The sequence below is a fragment of the Mus caroli genome, chromosome 8 (assembly GCF_900094665.2).
Source record: "Mus caroli chromosome 8, CAROLI_EIJ_v1.1, whole genome shotgun sequence".
NCBI classification, from domain to species: domain Eukaryota; kingdom Metazoa; phylum Chordata; class Mammalia; order Rodentia; family Muridae; genus Mus; species Mus caroli.
The window spans coordinates 42,411,753-42,439,593 of record NC_034577.1 but is presented as its reverse complement, the minus strand read 5'-3'; the positions used below and the strand labels follow the sequence as shown (position 1 = coordinate 42,439,593).

The 27,841-nt window shown below is 39.0% G+C and overlaps 1 protein-coding gene across 7 annotated transcripts in view; it reads left to right on the top strand.

The window, feature by feature from the left end:
* The window catches only part of Tenm3 (teneurin transmembrane protein 3), a 1,292,348-nt gene that overhangs the window by 664,461 nt on the left and 600,046 nt on the right, over positions 1–27,841 (top strand). For 6 of the 7 annotated variants that reach the window (XM_029480775.1, XM_029480778.1, XM_029480777.1 and 3 more), the window contains exon 1: positions 5,368–5,525. The exons of the other annotated variant lie outside the window; for it this stretch is intronic. The gene's annotated coding sequence lies outside the window, so the exon portion shown is untranslated. Of the gene's footprint in view, positions 1–5,367; positions 5,526–27,841 lie in introns of those variants that run through there. 7 annotated transcript variants of the gene reach the window in all.

Here is a 27,841-nt window from a genome sequence, read left to right as displayed (position 1 = left end):
GTTGGGGCCAATGATGCCTGATCTTTGCTGAACCCCTTACTAAATGCAGTTCAGATTCCATTCCTGCTGCCTCTCCTGTAAGTCAGTAGTAGAGGTTAACTTGTTAATTATTTTTATGGAGAAACGACAGTAAGCAATTCCATCGGGTATTAATAGAGCGATTGCAATTGTTTTCTGAGGTCCTTATGATTCTAAGCTAGAGAAAAGTTCTCAGGACTTTGGAGTAGATGAAATGAAATGAACTAGCCTGGCACTTTTTCCAGGACTCCAGGCAGCTGGGCTACCAGAGACTGGAGCTCTCCCTTAACAGTACCTTGTACTTCTTATCTTCTGGCAGTGTATTTATCAAACATTTGTAGAGTCTGGCAGAGTCCACTGGTTGGTCTTTTTACTTGAAATTGCAATATGTAGAGCCATTACCTTGCTCTTCCGTTGTCAGATGAAAAGAAATGAGAAGAAAAGAAAGAGAAAAAAAGAAAAAAAGCAAACAAAACTGGCACATTTGGAAACCTTAAAAAAAGGACCACCTTAAAGAAGTATACAGCCTAACAATTGTTTTGATTTCTTCTGTCTTTAAAAGACCCCATACCTGCTTGAAAGAAATATTTGTAGCCTTTCTAGAATTAGGGGCAGACTTTAGAATTTGGAATAGCTGTATAATCACAATATTTTTAATAAATTGTAATGTTAAAACCTATTTTATACACAGCTCAGTATTCTTGTCTTGTATGCTCCAGTGTACACTTTTAGTACCCAAAACTTCTGGCTTGGATTTCTTAATATGTGATGTTCTTGAGGAGCCTGGAAAGTTTCGATTTTTGATTCTAAATTCAGAGCAAATATTTAATTCTTTATGTAAGAGTAAGAGGTTAGTTCGGTAATAAGACTTGCTAATCCCACTTTAAAATGTCATGGCATTCACAAATTATTCTTAAATTCTTCAAAGCTACGGGGTTTATAATGACATTAGTTATTCTGGTGTGTGTTTAGAACTATGAGCATCTCTCTTCCTGTTGCAGCCTCCTTAGTGCTCTTGCCTTTTAAAATGAGGAATTTTAATATTCTTCCCTTTAAAATGTACTACTCTCATTCTAGGAAATATATAACTTTAAAATAATATAAAAAATTATGTTGTGGAAAGTAATTCTTTTGAATAAGACAGTGTTGCATCTTATCTATACAGAACCGATTTGGGGAAAAATGTAGTTTGACAGGAACTATGCTAGCATTTATGTATTTGGAAAATAATGAGACTCCTATGTCAATAACATTAAAATTAGCAATTCAGCACCAAGAATATTAACTAATGAACAATGCCTCACTATTAAAAAAAAACAGATTATCGTATACGACGTATGGCTGGTTACTTTTCTAAATGGAATTGTTTTGTGCAGCTGTGTTTTTCTAGAAACAAATGAAAGGGCGTAGTGTGGAGGCTTTTCTTACTCTGGTCTTGGAGGAGTCTTTTGGGTTGAGGAAGGAACCTGCTTTATTAGGGTGAAGACAAAGGAAGATAAGGACGCTTACCTTTGAATAGAAACTAAGCCTCCAAGTAAAGCAGAAGTTTTTACATTTCTTTGAAAAGGAGACAGGGCTAGACAATAATGATCCGGTTAGCTAGGTAGCTAGTCTAGTCGAAGCTAATCTTCCTTAGCTTTGCTTCTGAGAACTAAGAGTGGTGCCTGTCTTTGTAAAGAGAGTCAAGTCAGTAAGAGACTGGGGAGGTGAAGTAGCTATCACTGAGAGTGGAGTTATCTGTCAGAAACACTAAATCAGTGATGGGCTGCATGCACCAAAATGATGGGTTTTTTTTTTTTCAACTGCTGTGGGAAAGTGCATTTGGGAATACAGAGGTTTCTCTTACCTGCAACGAGGAGTCTAGGAATAAATCCAGACTGTGACCGTACCCTGTAGGAAGGGTCCACCCAGCCAACTTACTTACGTTATAAAGCGTGGCTATTTTAATCTATGTATACTGCCGCTGTACTAAACTTTATTTCAATCCTTAGCATTTAGATTCCTGGGTGGCAGGAGAATGTCACGGAGGTACTATTTGTGCGTGAAGCAGGGTACTCAGAAGCAGTTTGAATTGCCTGCCCCTTTGTTGAAGCTTGGCTGGGGAGAACTATTAAGCAGGCTGTCTTATACACAGCTCTTCCACTCAGGGTTGCCTTTGAAAGTCAGATGTCCGTTTCAACTCTGCTTTTTCTTACATAGGTAGAGAATATTAGGAGTTGCGAGTTTACGTTGATTGTAATCTGCAATTGGTTATAGCTCCTCTGGGCTTTCTCAGTTGAAGTCTGTGTTCCTCTTTACTTTATAAAGTAGGAGGTGACAGTCCAGAGAAGAGCCTTGTCCTGAAGAGGTGGCACACTGATAACAACACCTTTGCAAAGTTTACAGCAACCAAGTTTGAGAAATGATTTCTTGTAAGCTTCTTTTAGAACACATTTAAAACCTAATTTTGGAGATACCAGCTGTTTTAAGAGTCCTGATGGAAATTTTGGGTCTCAAAAAAAAAAAAAAAAGGTAGAACAAATGACTTACACTGAAAACTGATTAATTGTTGTGTCTTATAAAACCTGATTTATTTTATACTTTTTTTTATGCCAAGCATTACCATTATGAAGCACTCCTTCTAATTGAGATTAATGTTTCAGAGCAAAGAAGCGGTTTGGAGGGCTGCATTCATTTTGAGTGCTGTTGTAATCAATTTTAGATACAGTATTCCACAATGGATCAGTTTGCATCCAAACCTGCCTTATTATGTAGAATTAACCTGCTGGTGATTGATAGCAAGACTTCTCTGTCCTGAAAAGTCATTTGTTTCCAAACAAGTGTGAGGGTTCCTGAAAGTTTCAACACCACACTTCTCAGAATGAAAATCTCTCGGTTGTGGGGACCTAATTTGAGTTTTTTTTCTTTTTTTTTTTTTTAAGAAACATATAATGCAGGAGGAAACAATCAATTCATTTTCAGCAGAAGTCTCCCTTTTTCTCCCAATATAGTATGCATCAGAGTGTCTGCTCTTCTATATCAAAGGAGTTTATGACCTTGGAGTCTTGGGTGGTAATCCTTACTCCTTTAGATTATTCCTTCTTTTTATTCCCTTGTTTTCTTTTTTGTTTACATCAGCATCCCAGTTGAGTATTTCTGAGCTTTCTTGGAATTAGAAATGCGCACATATTAGGATTTTATTGCAGGAACTGAGAAATACTCTCCAGTCTGATAGGGTGGGTTTTATCACTCCACCGTGATGTGTGCTTGGGTTTCTTATCTATGTCAGGCCTGCTTCCGCTGGGTAAAGTTCTTCAGAAATATAGATTAAAATTCCCGTAGACCGTGGTCTGTGTTGCAGAAGGATTGTGGTACACCCTTGAAGGCTCAATGAGACCGTTGGAAGTTTAGATGAAGCTAGAAAAGTTTTCTGCTGTACCCGTGATGTAAAAAGGTTTCAAAAGAAAGATACAGCTGTGTATGCTACACAAGACGATCTCATGGTGGCATTGTTCTTTGGGCCCCTGGAGGAGTTATGCCTCTTGCTTTATTTTAAGCTTCTGGGTAAGGATAGATTTATTGGCATTGGATTGGTTGTTTTTCCAACTTAAAGCACTCAGTTGAAAGTTGAAGCTGTTAAAAGAAAGCACTTGAAATATCATGTTGAAAGTGGTGTGTTAGACAACCATTCCAGTATAAAGTATGAAAGTGCAGAAGCATGTTCAAATGTGAATAGGTGTTTTAGAGATCTCAGCCAGAGTAGAAGCCATTCATTTGAAGACATTGTGATAACTTGTTTTATAGTTTGATTGAATAACTGAGGTGATTTGTATAGTCAGCTCAGGCACAGTGGATTTGTTAATGATGATCTACTCAGGCCTGTGTCTTTCTACTTAAGTCACTTGTAAATTACTGTCAGCATCAAGCAACATCCTGATAAGTCAGGTGAGCAGATAGCTGAAAGTAATAATAGGATGCTGTTGAAGATGATGATGGTGATGATGATGATAATGATAATGATGATGATATCCTCTTGATAGTTTCTTGAACTCTTAAAGATGGGAGTGGCGACAGATCTGTGATAGGTGGCAGTCTTAACTGACTTCCACGACTTTCAGATAATAGATAGTTATAAATCTAGAAATATGGGAAGCTATGTGTAACATACCAGCAAATTCTCTTTGTAAATTTGAAAGTTAACCACAGCTCATGGAGATAAAGGTTTTTTTCCTTTCCTTTTCTTTTTTTTTTTTTCCTTTTTAGCATTTTCCTGACATTTGTAGCAGTCTGTTAGCTCATACTGAAGTGTGGCAAAAGCAGACAATGATACCTTTTGCAAATTAAATGATTCAATAAGCCATAGTGCCCATAATCACACCTACATATAGAAACCATTGTGGAATACTATTGGTTGACATATTTGCAAACATTGCAGGCTATTAAGTATTTGGAGAGGGGAGAGGATGATGTCACTAGGGTATCATAATGTGATCATATTATTTAGTAATAACCAGCTATTTTATAAGTGGGTTTGCTGTGTCTCTCTGCCTTGAACCCAAAAGGAGATAAAGGGATGAAGGGAGGGAGGGAGGAGGAAGGAAGGAAGAAAAGGGGAAAGGGGGCAAAAGAGAGAATCTAAACACCTTTTATAAAGAGTTATGGGTCTAATGCTTTCCAAAGTCAGTGCTGGGGTCCGCAAGGAAAGCAACATAAAGAGCAGTAAATTGGGTAAGTAAAGATGAACGTTACTATAGATTTTTTTTTAACTTTAAAGTATTTGCATTTTAGAACCATGCATGAGAATTAGAACCCTGCTTTCTGAGACTGAATCAGGAATTCTGAATCCTGGGAAGAAGCCATTGTATCAGAGAGGAAAGGCAACCTCTCAACAGCCCCTGGTATAGGTGTGCTTTCTGTAAACGTGGGGCCAAGCATAAAGTCAAGTCTCCATACAGAGACTTAAGGAAAAACTCAACGCTGAAAAACTTGAATAATTTAATAAGATCATTAAGAGGTAACTGACAAAGGTCATTTATATTTGGCGATAAGCTTCTCTATCAACTCACTTCCATCATTCTGTCATTTCTTCAATTAATAGTTACGATTATGCTGATATAGTTCTTCCTTAGTTATTAAAACTTAAGAAGAAATCGCCTGCTAATGACTGTCTTCCTACAGTCAGACTCCGAAGCAGCTGTGGTACCACAACTCTGATTATAGAATTATACAAATTTATTGCCTCTACCCCACCCCACTCCACCCATCCTGCACAAAAGAGAGGAAAGCTGCCTTTAAAAAAAAAGTAGAATGAGCTATTTCGTCTTCAGCTAAGCTCAAATCATATTTTGCAATTCGAATTGTTAGCCCCGTATCAGCACGAGGAGGTGTCTTTTTGAACAACCACGAGATCCCAAAGAAGAGGTCTTCATTCAGGACTGACTCCAGCATCTCTGTTGTGCCCAGCATTTGACTCCTGCTCTGGGATGGTATCCTAAGAGAGTTAATGCATGTGGACTGCACACTGGAAGGTATGTTCAACAGAGAGTAACATGACACGATTGAGTATTTGACTTTTAACTTAGAATGAGAAATGCATAGAGTATTTTTGATATATTTGCATGAAGCCTGGGCATTATAATAATACTGGAAAATGTTTATTTTGGTCATTATAAGAGTGAAGCTATTGAAACGTACATCTATTGTTTGTTTTCTGTCTAGCAGATGGTCTTTTAGTGCGTAACATCTCTGCTCATATTTTTAATTAAGGAATTTGGAATTTATCTACATGTAGGTGGGAAAACTTGGCAAGAGACTATAAAAGCGCCGGCATCGGGCCTTCCTCTATTTAAAGTAATCACCCAAAAAATCTGCAGGAGACATAGCTAATAAATTTTGTTATTTTTAGAATTTCCAATCATTGCTAGCTAAAGCCATCTTGAAAAAGATTTTTAACTTTTTCCTCATAGGAATAAGAACAGAAACTTCCAATGGTGTTATGTTATTTTTATACAGACAAACAAAAATGAAATCAGTATTTCAGATGGAGATTTTTAGTATTTTGTGTGATTATTAGTATTATACAAATGTAGGTTAAAATGTGGCAGATAACAAAAATTTAATGCTGTAAAAATAGATAAGTGACTCCTAATACAAAGGACTAAAGATTCCTGTAAAAAAACCATGTTTTGTCTTCTATTAAAGACAACTAATACTTCTCAGAGGGATCTTTGGAGTCACACAATAGTATCAATATTAAGAGGAGAATAACTGGACACAGCTCAAATAACAGAAAACGTTACCCTCATCTTGCTAGCTAGCACTCTAAACAATCCCAAATCATCCTTAAAGTCTTGTGAAAACCCATGCTCTCCCAGGAAAAGAGAGTATGTGTGCTGTCCTACGAAACTCTCAATGGATTGGAGTTCAGAAAAGGGTGAGACCTACAGAGAGCTGCCCAGATGTTACTCTCAACGATCAGAACAGAGCAGATGTGTTCACCCTCACAGTGGTGTAAGCTGGTATTTCTGTTTTAACTTAGCCTTTGACATGTGTCCCTGCCCTGAGGGAGCAGACTGACAATTACAATGAATTTTAATTTAGATGAAAATCAAAATTGTTCCTCAAAGGTAAGGCACTCTTCTCAGGTATGAGTAGATTTTCTTATCATGTTTTCTGTGACTTAAAAAAAATCAAGGAAATCAAAGGTCTTCCCTAACCATTGCCTTTGTCCTAATATATATAACCTCTCAATGACAAGTCTCTGACACAAATATTTTTATATATTATACTCATGTAATTTGACTTGAAAATATTTTTTCATAATTACCAATTTTAAAACTTTTTTGTGGCAGGGACTTTGAATCAGTGTAAATCATAAAATGATTTAAAAATGTTTTCTATTTTGTGTTTTTAGCCTGGTTGAATTTCTGGTTATGTTTTAATTTGTAAGGAAGTAGATATATAGAATTTTTGGTATTCTAACTTAAAGACAGTAATGACTTTAAGTAAAAGTCATTTAAGTAAGGATGGTAAACTGTAATTTTAAAAATTAAATTTATTTTTAAAATTATAGATTTCAAAGTCATAATTTTATTTAAAATATAGTTTCAAATAAAGGAGACTTATGTTATACATTTGAAAATTAAAATATTATGTGATAAAATTGAACTAAACAGTAATAATTTAAACTACTTATGCATATGGTTTTTATTGGTTACATTTTTCCATTACTTAGGAAACATGATTTTCCTTTGTGTGAATAATAAGTCCATAATTTAAGAATTATTAGTAATCAAAATATACAGGAACTCACATCTGATTTAAGTCAGCCTAAAACCAAAAATTACCCAATATGTCTGGCAGTCTAAAAGAAAAAAAAACATGAATATACTTTAGTTAGTGTACATCACATTTTATGTTTAGACATTTGGAAAATATCATATCTATGCAGATACGCAACCTACACAGATGATCAAGAAGTTACTATGTATATGAAAGATGAATGATGTTTACATTATTAATTTGAAGTCACAGACCAGGAATGTATTTGTAAAGTGAAGTTTACATTTCAAAGAATATCAATTCTTGGTATTCAAAGTTAAGATAATTTCAATAATGTTATTATAAATCTTCATTCACATATGATACTATAAAGTTGGGTCAGCCCTCAGTTGTGAGACCATAATGGAAGTCTAAGGCCTTTTCCCTTAAGTTTTAAATACAATCTGCTGTTTCAAATAAAATAATTCAACTCCAGCCTGTAGATGTGTGGCCAATTGTACTTTCAAGAAAAGGACTGAGTCCTTTTTTTTTTTTTTTTCTTTTTTTTTTCCGATTTCATTGGGCTTATTTTCCTTATAACATCTGAAGGACGTTTCATTTAAAAATTGTATTTTACTTCCGATAGGTCTTTTCATATCACATTGGGTGAATTTTATATTGAACTATATGCCCAGGTTAATGTATACTCTTTAAATCATTAATTTATCACTTTTAATTTAAATACGTCAGGCTTGTAGATTGTTTAATTAGCATTTAAGTTGTGAAAGAGCTATATGATTTGCTTTGAAATTTTTAAATGTTAGAAAAAGGAAAGTATAAATATTTCCCTATCTTGAAAAAATGTTATTAATAATAAGCCTTTGGGGAAATCTTATTATTTTATCTTCTTTTAAAGTGCATGTTCTATGGTATTTTTACTATTTAAATTTAAGTGTAGAACATAGTAACTTGCTTTAGGAGTCGATGCAAATTAATAATGTGCATAATGACTTTTTTATTTTCCAAAGGAAGTGGCTTAGTCTTTGTATATGAGGCCCTGGTTCCTTTAAGACTAACAGTTGTTTGTATAAATGGCTAATTTCTTTTTTGGAAGACCGTTAGATAGTTTTTAAGTTCTCATTATGACTTTTAAAAGAATAGCCCATGAAGCAGAGGAAGCTCTATGGCTCAGCTGCTGCTTTTTGATGAAGGATTACACATCCCCCCACCCCCCCAATCTGTGATCCCAGCAGCTATTGCACAATAGATTCATCAAGAGCCCTAGACTGGCTGGCCATGGTTTTATTTCCTTTAAACAGTTAGTTGATTCCTTTTCTAGATCAAAACTGTAGGTGGAATTGTCAGACTAAATATACATTTGGGGCAGGAATAGATACAATGTTTTAAATCCAAGATCAAAAACACTAGGACAGCAAAGTTTTTAGAGGACGCTGTTTCATTTGTTGCAGATAACCAATGCCCTGGGGACTGTGGGGTCCTCAGTCCTTCAAGTGTTCTACCTGCAAGATGCAGTCTCTGGGGTCCCATAGCAACTCAGTGTGGGAAAGAAACTAATGACTTACAGAAATGAAACTATCAGATAAAGGAATGTTAATTGTTTTGTTTTTTTTTTTTTCTGATCATGTACTAAAGTAGGGAGTGTGTTATATGTTTTGGTCATGGCTTAAAAACATGAAAGCAGTTTGTGTTCAATGTAGGCATGAGAACTCGAAAGAAAATGTGTGTCACAGGGAGCTTCCATTTTGGCATAAGAAATATCTTATAAATTAAAGTGGTCAGTCGTGGTCATGTTTGTATCCATTTCATATGGTCAATGTCAAATAAAAGACAGAACCTAAAAATTAAAATAAAATCAAGTACTGTTTAATTGACATATCTCAATTGTAAAACACAACTGATCCAACCTAATAAAAGCAAGATTCATTGTGTGTAATTAATTTGCTTAAATAAGTACACTGCTACTTCAGAGGTTACTAGCTTGTAAAACTTTCAAAAGAGTAGCCAAGTGGCTTATAAAATAGTCCAGTGACAAATGACAGTTTCCTTGCTGTCCCAATGATTCTGCTGTTTTGACGCTTAGTCACTGAAGCGTGCTGTCAACTTCAAAGGATGACTCCACAGTAATCAGATTCCTGAGTGATCATCTGTGCAACTCTTAAAGACTGTTTTCTGTTCCTAAATGGTAGATTGCAAGTATTTGTAATATGAACCCCCCTACTCTTACAGTGATGTAATATCCTTAAAATATTAATAATGCTCATCATCAGGCTACTTAGATATATGGTCTTAACTTTTACTTTATAACATGTTTTGAGGAAAAACTTTAAATAATATTCTCAAATACCTTACATAAATAGTGTTTAAATTCCAAACTTCTGGTCAGTAAACCACAGCATTTGAGATATATATCATACATATATATGTACATATATGTGTGTGTGTGTATGCATTAAATTGTCAACGGTTTGAAAATCATTCACCAACATCCATGTTTCTAGTTCCTAGAATACATGAGTTGTAATTTAGTGTTTGGGAGTAATGCGGATTAAGGATTTGGAAGAACAGGCCTGCTTCCTGAGTCTCATCAGCCCTGTAGCAGAACCCTTACTGCAATCCCTCTCTTCATTATTCTAAGCCGTTATCAGATTCTAATCTCTTCTGTCGCCACAGCTGTTTGAGAATTTGTTTTTCAGTTGTAATTACAAAGACATGTGCTGTGTGTCCCTCACTTCTTATACAAGTTTGGGAAGGAAGGTAAAGGCAGGTGGAACTCGGCTGTTTATAGATCCTTGGATGAATCTAATATTGGAAAATTATAGTGTCAGTAGTTATGGAGAAGACATGCACAGTAGTATTGCCAAGCGGGAAAAAACAACAGAAAATTGAACAATTCCTTCAGAGCAGGTATAGTTTTGATAGAGTTAAATACGGTGGAGTAAGATGGCTCCTCTATTTCTGCTCCCAACCCTTCAAATGATGAGCCTAAGAGAAACATTCTGCTGTTCCTTCACCTTTAAAAAAAAATCATCCATATATGATATCATAGAGGGAAAGTCCTGAAACCTTTGTGATTAATTTGATGTGCCAAGTTGGAAAATGATTGACATCACCTGGGTGCTTAATAAATAATAGATAAGCAGCAATTTAGTCTTGTAGAAATTAAGACGCTTGTCACATGCTAGAGAAGAGTGACAAACGAAAAGCTCTGCTCATGTGTAAACTTTAAGAAATGTTTCCTCGGTTGGGGCTGGAGAGTGGCTAAGTGGTTAAGAGCACTGGCTGCTCTTCAAAGGACATGAGTTGGGTTCCCAGAATCCACATGACAACTCAAAAACATCTGTAACTTGAGTTTCTGGGGTTCCAACACCCTCATCCGATGCACAGACACACATGTAGGCGAAACACCCATACCCATGAAACGATAAAAAAGAAATGTTATATTTGTTCATTTTTAAGGCCACTCTATCTTACTTTTTTATATTATTATCTATTATTATTATTATTATTATTATATCAGCATTTTACTCTCTATGTGGTAGGACTTGCTATTCTTAGGAATAAGTGACCATGTTTGTCATTCGAGATTGTTGAGTTCCGTGCTTATGTTAGTTGTCAAAGATGCTACATACATACATACATACATACATACATACATACATACATACATACACAGTTCCGTTTCTTTTCTACATATCTGAGACTCTGGAGAGTGCTTGCTTTCTGGTGAAAATTCTCTGAGGTATAGAGATGACAAGGAGGGATGGGCTGCTTGGGCTTGTTCTGATTAAAGCCAACGTGTGTGTAGAACCTTGTCTCCCATGAGAACATACTTATTATGGAAAATGGCACTCACAGTATGAGGTCAAAATGTGGTTTTTGAATGACTGTTCCAAGGAAACCGTTGAACACTATTTTTTTTATCGTATGAGCAGCTTGTTATTTATCTGTGAAAACTTCAGAATTTTCCCTTTCATATCTGACATGTTAGAAATTGATAAGGAACGTAGGCCATGGACCTTACAGAAATTCCAAGGGTTAATGTCTACACACACACATCACTGTGCCTGTTTGCCTGTGTCTTTGTTTTTAATGTGTACCTCATTGCCTCGGTCCTGTTTCCTCTCCAAATCCTCCAAATCCAGCCCTTTATGTATGCAAGTGACTGTGTCCTAGAAAGGACTGTAAGAGATGAGACTGTCTCAGACCACAGAGGGCTTTTATGTGTAGTTGAAGCTTATGATGTAGAGATAACACATGGTATTCAAGGTCATGAAGAAAAGCCAGGAGGGGTAGCGAGAGAATTACCACCTTTGTTAGGTTGCACTCTAACAGTCCATGGCTTTTTGGAATCTCAAAAAATGGTAGCATGTTATCACTAATGCCTCCAGCCTACCCTTTCATGCAGCATGCAGCTGTTTCCAGTACCTCGAAGCCTAGGGTGACCCTACATCGGTCCAATGTGCCCTGGGGTTCTCCACCACTCACGGACATTGATACACACCAAAATGTTGGATTCAAAGCCAGTTACCCAGAAGGAGCAAACACTGAGAAGTTGTCACTTTCCCAGTTAAATTAAATGATACTATGTATTTTGCATATTTGCTTGCAAATGCTGTGAAGGTCAGGGTCCCATCCCTGGTTCTGAGGACAGCTTCAGCTACTATGCTGTCTGGTGCTGCACCATCCATGAGTAAATAATTGATGCAGGAATGAAATCTTCCCTCGCTCTCCATCAGTGTCAAGTGTACTCACTGGTGGATATTTTCTCACCAGACATCCCTGACCTCTAGACACAGGTCATCACCTGGACCGTTCAAGTTATCAAAGGCTTTGATAAAAATATATCACCCACAAAGAGGTATCAGCATTTATATAAGAACTAATGCTATATGCCTAGTCCTCCTGGGACTAGATGAACCAGGGTGGGGTGGTACCCAAGGCGGGGTCTCCTTCTCTCAGGAGAAGGGGAAAGGAATGAAAAGGGGAGGACTGGGAGGAAAGGGGGCTGTGATCAATATATAAAGTGAATAAAAAAATACTGAGAAAAAGGAGGAGCTATAACTAAGTTCTATAAACTATGAAAGAAGACGGGGGTGTGGCAAGAACAGATACGGGATTTCAGTGAATGAGAGATGTGCAAGGAGGGATCAAGAGAAGACGCCCTAAATTCACAAACAGCCATGATGTCAGCAAGTGACAGTGGTGACTGTGGAAATGGTGGCTATTCCAGGTTCTTACCTCTGCAAAGGTAAGCATCCTTCAGCATCCTTCACGGCACGCAGCTCCTCTTGGCTCGACTTTGCCTGTGTTGGAAGGGAACGTGGGAGATGGGACTACTTCTTCACTATTAGAAAAACAGTGCAGTGAGTTTGATAAATGAAGTTGACAGGAGCCTGAGAGTCAGAGACAAGGGGGGAGTCGGGAAGACTACCCACCAAAGGGCAGGCACTCCATCCAAAAGGAGACACCCCGTAGGAATGGCTGTTGTCTTGTGAGAATGAAGCCTCCTGTTGCCAGATTGTGAGATTTTTCAAGAAATGCCACAATATGAATTATGTGAATCTCTAGATTTTTTTTTTAAATGTTGGCTCATTGAAAAAAAAAAGAAAGAAAGAAAGAAAGAAGAAAAACACAACACACCAAACACACAGATTAAACAAAACACGTCTGCAGGCTAGGCTTGGCAGTTGGGCCACCAGTTTGCAACCTGTGACAGAGAAGCCGAGATGTGCATTATGTATTTAAGAGGCTGGGGATGAGCAGCAAGGCTAGAGCCGAGGATCCCCCGGGAGAAATCTGTGAGGAGCTTGGAGAGGGAGTTTGGGTCCAGATTGTGGATTATCTTAAATGTCATCCTCTTCTACCCATTTTGGAGGAGAAAATGTTTTCAGTTTGCAGTACACTTTTGCCTGCTTTGAAACAGAAACCCAGCCTGCCAGCAAGCCTTCTGTAAGCCTTCTCTGTGCCAAGAGAGGAAAGGGTTAAGCCCCAGGAACAGTTAGGCCTATTCCTTTGCTCTTTCAGCCAACCACCCCAGATCCTGCTTTCCTGTCTCCATGTTTGTTCGGAATACTACATTCCTCTGTGTGTGTGTGTGTGTGTGTGTGTGTGTGTGTGTGCGCGCGCACACACACGAGTGCATGTGTGCGCACCTGTGTATGTGTGTGCGAGGGCGTGTGCATAGATCAAAGGCAACCTAGATGTTGTTTCTTAATTTTTATTAACCACCAATTTTTATCTTGGGGGAGAAGGGGGGCTCTCTCCTGAGACTCCCCTTCAAGTAGATTAGGCTGACCGGACAATGAACACCAGGCATCTACCACTTTCTACCTCCCCTTTGCCAGGGCAAGCAAACTGTATGACACCAGGCTTTAAAAAAAATGGTTTCTGGATATTGTGCAGGTCCTCAATGCTTGTAAAATGAGCACTTTACCAACTAAACTCCTTCCCTACCCACCCTCACCACAAATACTAGGCTCTCCATACCCTTAATACCACCTATCACTTGAAGAGAACCCCGATTGACAATTGTCAGTAAATTAATGTTATCATTATCACCTGCATTCTTACTGTTATTTTGATAACATGAGACTGATAACTGAACTCCAGAACTGAATTATCAAAGGAAGAAAAATAAAATAAAAAAGAGGTCCTTACATTTCCCTGGACACATTTGTCATTTGTCGGTGGGGAGCAAGCTAAGGTCTGGAACTAGCAAAGTCCTGTGATGGAATTTCTAGCATTTGTTGGCTGGGTGACTTTGGGTGGAGCCCCTTCCTCTGATGGCTCTTTGGTGTTGCTTTGTAGGGGCCTTGCCTGGTTGTCTGCACGTGTAGACACCATGGTGATGGTAATGATAGGGTAGTTATCACCGTGGCCATTGTCAGGAGTATTTATGGCAAATACTATACTCACCAGGATGGTTTTATGTAGGCGTTTGTATCAGGTTTGGGAGCAAAATTCATGCCTTCAGCTATGCCTTAGGTTGCTTCCCCACCCCCTTTATTTTTTCTTAGACAGTATCACAAATACACGCAGTGAATTTTAGTTGTTTTCCCCTCCCTGTTCATCTTGCTCCCACTCAAGTCCTTTGCCCTAACGAGGCTTCCTCCCAGTCCCAAGTCTTTCTTTTATGTGTGACCCACTGACCCTAATCAGAGCTGGCTGGACTTTAATACAGTGATAGAAGCTTGTGGGGACGTTCATAAGGATAAGATGAAGGAAAACATGGAGAGGGCTTGCTGCAGTTTAGGGTGCAGAATGAAAGACACAAGGGGTGGAGCATGGATGCCCAGTGCTTCGGGGAGGGGACAGTGCTTCTCGTTCTCGCTTTCTGCTCTCTCGCTCTCTCACGTGCTCTTTTTCTAGCTCTCGCTCTCTGGCTCTGGCAACCATGTCTCAGCTAGATTCAGGCTTCTTCTGGTGACCTTGCGTGTCCTCCAGAGTGCAGTGCTGCTTTTAATTTATGAATGGCCACTAACAGCTTTGCTTGGCTTACCCAGTCCATGGTGAGAGGAGAGTTGAAATACAGACTTCTGGTTCGGCCTAGAGAGCAGGAACTGGACAGCCCATGCTGGCCCATCAGGCAGCCCACACAGTAGCAGGGAAGTAGGAAAGGTCCCTGGTGGTGATCCCGTGTCACTTAAGAAAGAGGGTCAAGCCTGAGATGCATTTTCGAGATGTGTGGGAAAATGATGGGAAGATTCTTGACATTTCGAGGGGTACGAAGTTATCTTTAACATTTATCTAGCCACACTTAGTGATCTCACGGAGGGAAGAGTCTCTTGTGATGGGGACCAAATTGGAAGTCTGTTCGGCTTATTTTTCTTAGATAGGAGGAGAGAAAATACATGGTTGCTTTTTCTTCTCTATGACTGCTGATGGCCTAATAGTACATTATTTATGTTATAATATTTAGAGATTCTGGGGAAAATTATGGGAACTTTGTTCTTGAATTTATAACATATTTTAAATGTGTTGGATGGGAAAACTCTGTTTCAACTTAATAATATATGTGAAATATATTAGTGTAACCAGTATAAATACTTCGAAAGCAAAAAGCAGCCAAAACAGTTTCTACTCAACTAAGAATAACAGCATTTGATTATATTTTGCTCTTCTTCCTTCTTTTAGTCTTATTTATTTATTCATTTTTTTACGTTTTGAGATAGCCTTGCTATGTAACCAAGAGCATCTAGGCTAGTATTTGCCTCCAGGGTCACAAGAGTTTGTTTCTTTTTAAAATGCATGATGCATGTGTGTGTACATGTGTATGTGTGTGTGTGTGTTATCCTTTCATATATTGCTTAGCTCAATATTCAATATATTTTTTAGCATTTTTGCTGAAATGGCATCTCTAACACAGTTGTCTGTGAAATGTTAGTTGGCTCCATCGTAAAGTAGTCTCTTGTGTTTTTGGCTGTAATGCCTTCAGTAAGCTTTTGTTTATTAAGCATAGGAACGCAAGCAGCAGCTTAGGTTTTTGCAAAATTACGGAAGCCCTAACCAAAAGGATAACTTACAGAAGAATAGGGACAGCGTGGAGCTAGAGTTACATTGGAAGATGTGTAAAAAGTGACACGGTCAGTGGAAACTCAAGACCAGGGATGTACAGGGTAGGGTTAGTTCTCACATTGTGTTAACCTCACCGTTTGCGAGGCAGTACTCTTGATTGCTCTCTAAGCATGCTTCTACTGCTAAGACAACGCACCAGAGACTGTATGTAGAGATGTATTCCTTACAGTTATGGAGACTGGGAAGATCAAGATGGTAAGTTCAGCATCTGGTGAGAGGACCAGCCTGTACTTCTAAGATGACATGGTGAAAGCCGTATCTGGCACAGATGGCAGAGGGGGAAGGCTCCAAAGGAATCTAGCTAGTTCCTTCCAGTGTAGATGATCTCTGTGGCCACCTAAGTGCCCTACCTCTTGGCTCTATTTTGGAGAGGATTAAGCTTTGTGACTTCGGGATTAAGCTTCATGAACTCTGGTACTCTGACAATATTCAAAGCACAGTAGTTAGTGTTCTCAGGTTGAAGGTGCAAAGCAGCTACTTCTGTGTGCACCGTCCCAATGTTTCCCATCCCATCACACCCCTCCCCACTGTGGTCACCAGTGCTAGAAGGCTAAGTGCCATTCTCCACGACAGCTTCATTCCTCACGACTCAGTCATCAAGCCATCTAAGTCACCCTTCCCTGAGGCTCCGGTACCCATTGCCCTTCCTGAGTTTCCGGTACCCATTGCCCTTCCAGAGTCTCTGATCCCCATCCCTCCTTTTTTTTTCTCACTGTCAGTATCCTCATCTGCTCTGAGCATCATCCCTCATCTTGATGACTGCAGCGTATCGTCCACCTGGGCTGCCTGCCACTGGCTTTCATCTCTCTAGTTCATTTTTGTAGATTGCTTCAGAGAGTCCTTGTCCTCACATCCTGACCTGATCATGTCCCTCTCCTCAGGAACTCACAGTGGCCCACCTTTACAGGATGAGTTCCAAACTGCTTAGCATGACAGTTGATGTCCAGGCCTCATGACCAAACTAAGGACCTTCTCAGGACCTTCTTGCTCTAGTCTCTGGTGCCCTTGGGCAGTGTGCTTCACAAGTGGATTTTCTTCCTGCTCTCAAACAAGACAACTCTCCCCACCCCTGTGCCATGTTAAACCTTTACAAAATTACTCTTAACTATCTTGATAGGGTTGTTTATATTTTTCTCTCTGCTGCCATGCTATTGTGGAATTTGCAAACTTGTGTGGTAATTATTTTACTCTGTATTAGCTTTCAGCTTATTAGAATTTAAGACTTTGAGTACAAGAAAAAAATAGAAATTATACAATTTCGGTGCTTTATTTGCAAATGGGACAAAACTGAGGCTTAAAAATGTACCTATTTGCAGTCTTTCTCTCCTTTTCTTTATGTCTTGTCTCTGTGTCTCAGTCTTCCTTTTTCTCTGTCTCTTACATTGGGTCTCACTGTGTAGCTCTGGCTGGCATAGAACTTGCGATGTTGACTAGGCTGACCTAGAACCTGCTGAGATCCACTTCCCTCTGCCTCAGTCTCTTCATTTTGAGCACAGGAATAAAGACATCCACCACCACACCCACCCAGTGTCTGCTTTACAGCTATGCTTGCATTTGACCTCAGAAACCATTCCCAAAGAGAGCTCCAAGCCCAATTCTGGCTGCTAGAGCTCAGCTTTTGAAAGCCATCTCGGCCACTTCCCCTTCTTCTTCCAGTTGGCCTAACACATGGGAGTTGCTAACAAACCACCCTTCAGGTTCCATTTTGCTGCGTCAGCCTTCCCAACTCTTGCTACATTACGCATTCCTATGGCTTCTCAGTTTGCCCTTGATAGGCAGTTCACTAATATTCCAAGCTCAAAGCTTCTCTGAGCTCCAGATCCATAATTCGTATAGATTATCATCCAAGCAGGGCTGCTTCAAAGCAGGCAGCGAGTGGATGCCAGGACTACTAAGAAGAGCGGGTTGAACGCTGTACCAGCAGACACTGACAGATGATCATCTTACATACGTTAAACCATTTGACGTGTTCTTGAGTATCTCAAGGGCTCCAGAATTTAATGTGTTTTCTCAGTTGATACACACGTTCAGAAAACATGTTCTCCTGCTGTGCCCAGACTCTGTGGATAGATGGCATCAGTGTCCATCATCTTAGCAGGACGGAAGCCTCAAGGATGTCCTTGGCCGCTCCCTTTGACTCATTCCCCTACTTCACCATAGTGTCTCAGTATTTTGCTTCTACAACCTCTCCAGACCATATATTTCTTCCTCCCCCTACTCCAGCCAATCTAATGTAGGCATGCTCAGTGATCAGACTGGACTCCCACCATGGCTTCCTAATTGATTTATCGGCAATCCACGTGCTTCCCTTTCTGGCTTCTCCCTATTTCCGTCTGGGCGATCCTTTACAAAGGCAATGGAGATTTTATTGTCTCTTGTTTGAAATAATACAAACTACAGGAAATCTTCTTGTAGATTTTCTTTCTCCCTGGTGGTGATGCCCACAAAGCTCAGGACCTCATTCGTTTTATTTCCCTCTGTTTAACCAATAATATAACCTAGTATCTCATGCATAAGTAGCTATTGATCAAATGAGCGACAAGAATGGAAGACTCCAGATTCTCAAACTGGACTTCTGAGAACTACTTCTAGTCTCTGTATTACCCTTCCCAGCTGGAAAATACTTTGCCTTTTTTGAATGTACACACTTGAGGCTTTCTATTATTTATTAATTTTGTTTTATTTGGGAAATGTTTTCCTGTCTACCCTTTTGTTTGTTCAGAATTCCATTGTGTCTACCCCGAGAGTTACACAGAGAGCTCCCAAAAAGGGCCAGTGCTAGAATTTTACTTAAAAATGAATGAATTCGGAATCTCTAAGAATGAACCCTGGTCACAATCTGGGGTGGGGTGGGGCTTTAAAACATCTCCCTAGTTTTTAAGGCAGTCATAGTTGAGAGAGCACTGGCTTAAATCTAATCATCGCTAGAGTCCCATCACAAACACTCTGTCCTCCAGGGAAACACTGGAATCCTTCATTTTCCCTTAGTGTTTAGTAGCATGTAGTCAAGTGATTATCTGATCAATACTTATTTCATTATTTTGGGATGGCTGTGCTCTTAGATCCATTAGGGCTCAGCTTGGGCATTGCATTAGGAACTTGCTGAGGATCAAAAAGTTCCTTTACAGTTACTTCCTTTGATTTGACCAATGGCCACTTGTCACGTTGCAGAGACTTAGAGAGATAAACAACAGTCTGTACTGATGAACAGCCTTGATTGGTGGCTGCCTGTGACAGCCAGCGTATGCTTCTTGGTTTCTTGTCTATTGTATTGTTACTGATCTATGAGCTATCTTGAGTGCTCTCCTGAATTCGTATTCTTTAGTCTGGAATTGGATAAACCTGTGTCTCGTTTATGCTACTCAGGAAACAACTTGCCCTAGGATCCCTACAGTCTTGAGCTATGCTTCTAAACTTCTCTGGCTCCCTCCAATTACACACTTTTAGGTGTGCAACAGACACGGGACATCTAAAATGAACACTTACTCCTCTGTTGGGCTTTCTCTGGGGACTGGGCAGGTATCGATATAAAAGCAATTTCTGCAGCATGTATATCTTCACTGGCTGTGTTTTCTACATGGTCCCATTGGTTAAGGCTACTGATTTGGGGTGGTCATTTTCTAAGGTTAGTCAAATGGCTCTTTTGAAACTATTTCTGTAGGTGTGTTTGATATTTTCCTTAGGGAACAAAAGGGGCAGATGGGGAACGATCTCAAGTTACTCTTTGGGGCTTAGATACTGAGGACAAAACTCAGGGATGAGCATAGGAGGAAGCCTTTGTGTGTGTGTGTGGGGGGGGACCCCTGTGCTTCTGTCGTGAGGAACTTGGCACCTCAGAGCCACAAGTGCACAGCCCAGAAGATCTTTATTAACCTTAAGTGATCTTGTCATCTAGAGTAGATTTTGGCACCATTTTGAGGTTGTCAGAAAACTCCTTTTGGCATTCCACCGGAATCACAAAATATTTAGCAAAAATGACCACAGCGTGGAACTAATAGTGTGAGTAGTCTTGGGATAAGCTTTGAAATTAGCTTCTTACCAAATTCCTGCCGCCCCTAAAAACACCCAGCTGTTATTCTCATGCCTAGTTATCTACTATAATCATTAATATCAAGTGTCTTTAAGACTTGGAACATCAGAAAGAAAAAGAGGAGAAAGCAGAGAGTGTTTAGAACCTTAGCCCAATTTGTTTGGTGGGTGATGATATGTTTTGAAACTAAAAAGACTTTTTGAAGTGAGCTACCTGCAAGATGGACCTGACCAAACACAGGTTTTTGTGTGAGCAGTGAGTGGGTGATGGTATCCCTAGGAGCTAAGTGTACTCCAAGTTCAGTGCTTATGTAAAACCCAGTAAGAGTACATCGCACGATGCAACGCTTGCTGGGGCTCAGGCTGACTGACTACAATGGCTGGCATTTTCCCTGTTCTCACACTTACAAAAATAAAATCCGAAAGCATGAGGGGCTGCAGAAAGACATCTGGGAGCACAAAACAAAGACATTTATCGAAAGGATGCCTTTTTCCCTCTTAAAAGCTGCAAAAACGTTTGTGGCATTCCATCTCATCTAATCAGTGACAAATCCGTGAGAGGATGGCAGAGGATTGAAGTAAATATTTCTCTTGTATTAAATGTGAGCCTAACTTCATCTTTCTGCCGCGTCGTGCTTCAGTGCCTCGGTTATGCAAAGTCATGGTGTAGATTCCTAATTAGAGAGGCGTCATCATGAAGGTAGATAGAGAAGCATAAAGAGGGACGATGATACACAAGGCCAAACGGACGTGGATCCACACTTGTGTCTTTCAGAGCATCTTACAGACGCTTGACTTATCATGTCTTTTGCAGAACACCGTTTGCTTAATGATAGCTCTTGCATTCAATTTTGATGTCATCTTAATGATATTCAGTATTAAAGACAAGCCTGAATTTTTGCTCATGCTATTAAACCTCTCAGTAAGAGCTGGGTGAGGTACATAGAATTAAGAACAAAAGGGCCTACTAGGCTCAGATGCCAGACATGGAATTAATCATGACATTTTATAGGGCATCTACAAAAGTCTCATAGATGTGTTGTGTGATTTACACAATGAAGACAGCTGTCATATCTGTAAACTCAGTGGGCCACGGGGAGATGTACAACAGGTGACTTCCAATGTCACACCAAGTATCAGCTTGAAAATTACTCAACTTTTGAAACTTTGCCTTGAATTGTCTTCAAGTGGCTAGATCTCTTACCATTGCTAGTGAGTCTGCCCGTTATATCTTTTTTCTCTGATACCAGCCGTTTTTCAGTTATAAGTCCTGAAAAAAATTATGTGTAATTATTATATTTGCACAGGTTTTAGGACATTGCTTTCTATGTATATTTATAGGTTTAAAAAATCATACAGTTAGTCCTATATAACAACAAATTAAAAGGACAAGTTATTTGTAGAAAGGCAGGATATACATATAATATGTGTGTTTGTATATATATATATATATATATATATACTTACATGTATGTGTGTGTATATATATACATATATATCAGCATATACATTATATCTTTTCACACTGACACATACTTTGGGCTAATGAATCATCTACAAAGGGCTGTATATCAGACTACTATTAATCAGTGGAGCTTGAAAATTAATGAGATTAACTCATAAATCAAATGGTATGGAAGTCCCTCACCTGGTTAGTTATAGTTAGATTGGTTATATCTGTTCCCTTTGATACAGGAACAGCACAAACGCTGGCACAGGACTTCAGAAGGGCCCAAGGATCTCCCCCCCCCATCACCTTCTGAGCATTTATTGTAACAGTACTTCCACTCTCTAATGGGAGAGACAACAGGATTTCTCCCCAAATTCAAGTAAAATAAAATAAAAAAAAATCTATGCCAAGAAAAAAAAGAGAGGGAGTCTCCTGAGATGGATTGAATTCTTCTGAAGAGAAAAATATATAATTTACTACCACCTAAGAAATTAATGAAGCTATATATGAGGGGCTTCTTAGAGGAGAATTTATCTTCTATTTCTTTTCGGTAAGTGCTGTACATTCGAAATCTTGCTTCAGCTTCACTTGAAACACAATTTCCCATAATAATGAAAAATGTATGATGCTTGGCCATTTTGTTTACCAAATACCTATTGTGTGAGCTCTCTATTGGCTGAGGGACTTTTGGCATAATTTACAGCAGAGTTTATTAAGAGCAAAAGACCCCTTTCTGCACCGGAGGTTAAGAACGCTTAATCTCTTCAAGCTGTCGTCTCTAACGTGTAGCTCTGTCAGCTACAGCTGCTACAGAACATCAGTAACAAAATTATAGACAGGTTTTGGAGCTTCTGTGGTAGGAATGAATACATCTGAGGGTTCGACTTGCTGACAGTGTTTATGTGATTTAATCTTACCATCTGGTGGAAAGTAAACATTTTTTTTTTTTTACAAAATTAAAGTTTATAAAGTGAATCACTTACAAGTTTTCAATTGTTGCGAATGAATGACGAATTTACATGTAGTTTCAGTGGAGACTAGATGGAGAGTCAGAGGCATACTAGGGTGGCCACTGCTGTTGCTGCTGCTTAACTGGCATTAGTTCCTTAAACAGAAAACAAGGCTGTGATTTTATCCCAGCTTCAGAGTCTGTTTTTCATGCTTTCTGCATTCCCCCTGAAGATAGCATGCATATTTTTATTATTTCTGGTTTGCCCCACAAAGAGACCAAGACTCGGAAATGTTACATGTCACTCATCCCAGGATAAACGATGTCACCAGTCAAGCTCACGTCTGCCCTGAAGAGAAAGGGTATCTTCTTTGCACTGCGTATGTTCTTGTGCCACAGTGGTGTCCACATACTACGCACGTAGCTGTGGTGTAAATGATTGTTGCACAATCCAGTGTTTCCATCTTGCTGGGAACACCTTTCCCTCTCTTCAGAAGTGGGCAAATTAGCAGATTTGTGAAACTGACAAATTGTTCTACAAACCCTGCCAAGTTCAAACTTTATAAATCTGACCTAGACGTTTTACTTGAAATACATGTACAGACTGTTGTGTTTATGGCTCTGCCCTGTGTTAAATTGAAAGTCTATGTTCTGTGTTGATGCAATAAAACGTAATTAGTTGAAAGTCAGGTTTGGGTTTAGTGGTAATTAGTTTACTGTATAATTATTACCTCTAATAGCAATCTGAAATCTAAAAGCATTTTGATCTTTTTCCAAGTTTTCTTTTTAAGAAAAAGAAAAAAAAACACAGTTAGACTTAAAACAGAAATGGCAGTACAGAAATTTCATTAGCTTCATTAGGCAAGTCAGTTGTGAACCATGTTAAGGGACAACGTAAGATTTTGTTGATGATATACTGTGTCTTGGTAGTGCACAAACATTTATAAAAGTGAGTTTCTAATGAGGCTCTGAAATTCAACATCATGATGCAGTACATTATTTTTCGTGTAAAAGCTTTAATTGAAAGATCAGAGTTAGCCCGTGCACTATAATCACTGAAACTATAGGAATTCATTTGAAAATTACATTCAAGTCACTGAGTAACCCTAACCCTAACCCTAACCCTAACCCAGAGGTTAGGGTCAGAGGCCACAGATGCAAGCTCCTTTGTCCCCGGCTTTCCTTTACCCCAAATGTCTTATGTTTTGCTTGCTTCTTGCAAAATCAAAAGTAGCTTTCCCTGATGACGCAGTTCTACATGGATATCCTGTACCAACCAACCTACAACAGCTTCTGGATGAGTACGTTTATGAATTAGGATGCAATATCTTTGTGAGCTACCAAGGCAATGACACTTGCCAGGTCTATCAGCGCCCAGGACACAACTGAAGAGCCAGAAGTTCAGCATTTAACTCCCTCTTCCAGTTCTTTCTGACTAGAAACTCATCTTTCCTCATGTGCATAAAGTTATGTCTCCTTTGTCCTTTGAAAGCGTGTGTTTTATTGTTACATTTAAACTTAAAGTCTATGATCTGGACAGATTGGTGGTGATCCACAATAACATTTCAGACCATGTGTGTTTTCTACACCAAAAATTCTATAACTCATCATTTGTCTGTTTGACTTTAGAACATTTTTATAGAAAAAAAAAAAAGACTGAGCAGTTCAATAAATGATGTGGAGTATAGAAAGTGTGGTCCCACTGAAAGCAGCTTCACTCGTATTACAAGGCTGTTAAACAGTTTAAAATACGATTTCATAGCTAAACATCTGATTTTGTAAGCTGATCTTAAGTTTGCAACCAACATATAGAGAATTTATAAATTTTGTACTCTTCATTAATATTCCCCCCCCTTTATTCTCCGTTATTAGTTAAAGGGCCTGTTTTTTGACTTCAAAAGAGGTTTTCAGTTATGAACATTTCCATTTGGCAAGGAAAAAGAAGTGATTTGACATAAAATATTCATGAACTGACATAATTAAAAATATTAACCAAGACATCTCAATTGGCTTTTATAGTATACCATTATAAATATTTATTTAGATCTTTGTAAATTGTCTTTTGTGTTCTGCATATCTATCTATCTATCTATCTATCTATCTATCTATCTATCTATCTATCTATCTATTATTTAGCAGAGAATAGCCTGTCAGGTTACATTTACTAACACATGTCAATCTGGTGTTCAAGTTCAGCATTTGGTCGAGAGGCTCACGCTGCAGACCTAGTGGGTGTGTGGGAAGAGACAGCGCGGGCGAGGCGAGAAGATGCTAGAGTGGCTGCTCCATCCACTGCCATGTTGGCAGTCTTCAAAGTGACATATGACATGCCTGTTAAAGTTAGCAATACAAAATAACATAATTAGCTGCCAAATGAGAGAGATTTAATAAAAGATGAGGTCGGCTTGTTGCTTTAGGCAATTTCTGAGACAGTTCCCATCCGTTCTCAGTTTGGTTCTCCAGCTCCCTGGCTATAAAAAGATTTTTTTTTTTGTTAATCAAATGCACCAAATATTGCTTAATAAATGAATATAATCTAGTATATTATCCCGCAGAATATCCGTATGCCCAACGTGTTCCAACTAGTTATCTACTAACAAGACAGATGTAGGAAGCTGAGAAACAACAGGCAAAGTTTCCGGGTTAGCACAGTGTGAGGCTTATGTCTGTAATGTCCACATCCCCATGATGGAGGAGGAAGGATTCAAAGACCGTCAGGACTTTACAGCAATAAACTTTGGGGGAAAATGAAAGCACACTGGAGTGATGGAAGAGCGGGCCAGATGTTCTTTGTCCAATTGAGCAGATCTGGGCGTGGTTCCTTGGCACTCAAATGGGCGTGGTTTCTCAGAGACAGGCAGGACCGGAGTCTTCCCAGGCCTGATGGTCCCGGTTAATCAGGGTTCTCCGAAGTTCAGCAAGAGTCCCTGTCTTTCAAAAAGAAAATAGGTTGGATCATGATAGAAATAAGACACTCGAAGTTAGTCTGTTGTTTACATGGGCACAGGTTTGTACAGGCACAGCAGGACACGCGTGTGGGCATGCATTCATATAACACCCAGATAACAAAGAAAGAAAAGTAGCTATCGGTAAAATTAAATATTCATATATAGAAACAACTTTACGCGGGTCTGGAGAGATGGCTCAGTGGTTAAGAGCTCTTGCGGAGGACCTGAGTTCAGTTCTCAGGATTCATGTCAGATGCCTTGAAACCACCTGTATCTCCAGCGCTGGGGGGAATCTGATGCCCTCTTCTGACCTCTGTGGTCATTGCATATGTACCTCCCCCCGCCCCGCCAGATAAATAATAAATCTTAAAAAGACATTAATCATAAATACACTCATTAGTGATTTATATGTTACAATAATGACAAAAACCACTCAGACGCAGAGTGATAAAGCAAATAAAATATATGAGCGGAATCCAGACTTAAAGCAATAACTACAACATTCTGGTGAATTTTTTTTTAACTAATTCATGCTAGAACCTAGAGACTCCTCACTGCAATATTATGAAGTAGAAATGCCCACTGTGGAGTAAATTTAATAATCCTTTCCTGCATGCAAACATTAATAAACATGAACAGTTGAGGAAACTTCGTGACCACGTGAGGATGAATAAGCAGAAGAATAAATAGGAAATAAAGGAAAAGGAAAAAAAAGCCGAAATTCTTGTCCTGAATTCTGAGAATAAATGTTTTTGTAAAAAGCTATTTTATATTCCCAGTGTGACTCTCTTAATAAATTTTCATGTTTCCATCGAATGAAAATGAAGAATGACATCGAGGTTTAAAATATTCATATATTCATTTAGTCAACAAATGTTTCTTATGTGGCACATACCTAAGGATTCGGCACCTAAGGAACCGCTCTTGAACACACATCTCTCAGAAGACAGGCCCACTCTTTCTCTCATGCATATGAGAGAGAGAGGTGTCTGTCTGAGGGAAACCAGAGTGATATCCACCAGGATTTGAAGTTGATGCCCAAAGTTTGCTAAACAGTATGGGAAGTTTCTGGGTGCTATGCATTTCCAAGTCATGGTTAAACCCAGAGAACTTTCAGAAGTCATGAAAGAAGGACCTACAAACAAACAAACAAAATGAGTAAAACTTTTAAATTAGGACGCAACACAGGCAGGAGAAGTCACTGTGGGGAGTGAGAGTCGTGTTTATGAATGTTGGGGGAAATGAAGACAAGCATTGGCCTGAGTGGCAGAAGGTTTCAAGCTAAGATAACTGGTAAGAGAATATTTTTTTTCGAGATTTATGTATTTTATCATATATGTGAGTACACCGTCGCTGTCTTCAGACACACCAGAAGAAGTCATCAGATCCCCTTACAGATGGTTGTGAGCCACCATGTGGTTGCTGGGATTTGAACTCAGGACCTCTGGAAGAGCAGTCAGTGCTCTTAGCGGCTGAGCCATCTCTCCAGCCCTGGAATGAACTGCTTATGAACACCTTTGTGTTCGAGGGGGAAGAGCTGGGTTTCTGCCTATTGACCCAAGGACGCAGTGAGTGAAAACCGGGGCAGAGTATGGAAAGTAACTTTTTAAAAGTCACTTATAAAACATGCTATTACTCTAATAGTTATAGGAAATAAAGTACTGTAAAAACTCCAGAACAATGTGTGGTGAAGGACCTAGAACAGTGTCTCCTCTACATGTCTCCTGTGCTAATGTTTTTGTAACTGCTGGCTTTAGGCTTGTTTCCTTCCTAGCACCGTATACACTAGATTCTTTTTTATCTTTTCTTTTTGAGAGTCTCATTTGATACATTTTTTCCTCTCTTTCCTTTCCTCCCTCCATACCCTCTGACACACCTCTCCTTGTTCTTTTCCAAATGTATTCTCTTCTTTTTCATTAACTGTAATTTGCATATATATATATATATAATTTGCATATATATATATATATATATATATACACTCCTAAATGTAGCCTACTCAGTGTGTGTAAAGTTACTCACGTGGACACGTGGATTCTTTGAAGGCTGGCCATTTGGTATTGGGTAACCAGTTGGTGTACTCTACACCAGAAAAGACTGTTTCTCTGTCTCTCAGCACTCCTTAGTTGCCTATAGTTCTTTGTGTAGGGATTAGGCCGCATGGGCTTTCCCCATCCTCTAGGCCTTGGCATGGCTGCTGGAGTGTTCCTTGTTCAGTTCATGCTTAGGCAGTTCATTGGTGAGACATTATAGGTGTGGCTTCCTGATATTACTACACTTAGATTTTCCTTTTTTAAACTGAAGGATGTTATAATATATAGCCTCATTCAAAAAACCAGAACGTATACAAACTGATCATGAAAATTTGTCTACCAGAAAGATTAATTCATATATGGTAAACCTTTCATCTTGATAATGAAATAGAAACTTTTGTGATTCTGCTAAATAAGTTGGACACCAAGAATAGTCTAGATGAAAGTAAGAATTGTGTTCTGAATTAACAGATTCATAAAAATAAAATACGCAGAATTTGTTTAGAAATTTATCTATAGTATTAACTGGAAACCCATTCCTTTTCTTCTCTCTCCTCTCCTCTCCTCTCCTCTCCTCTCC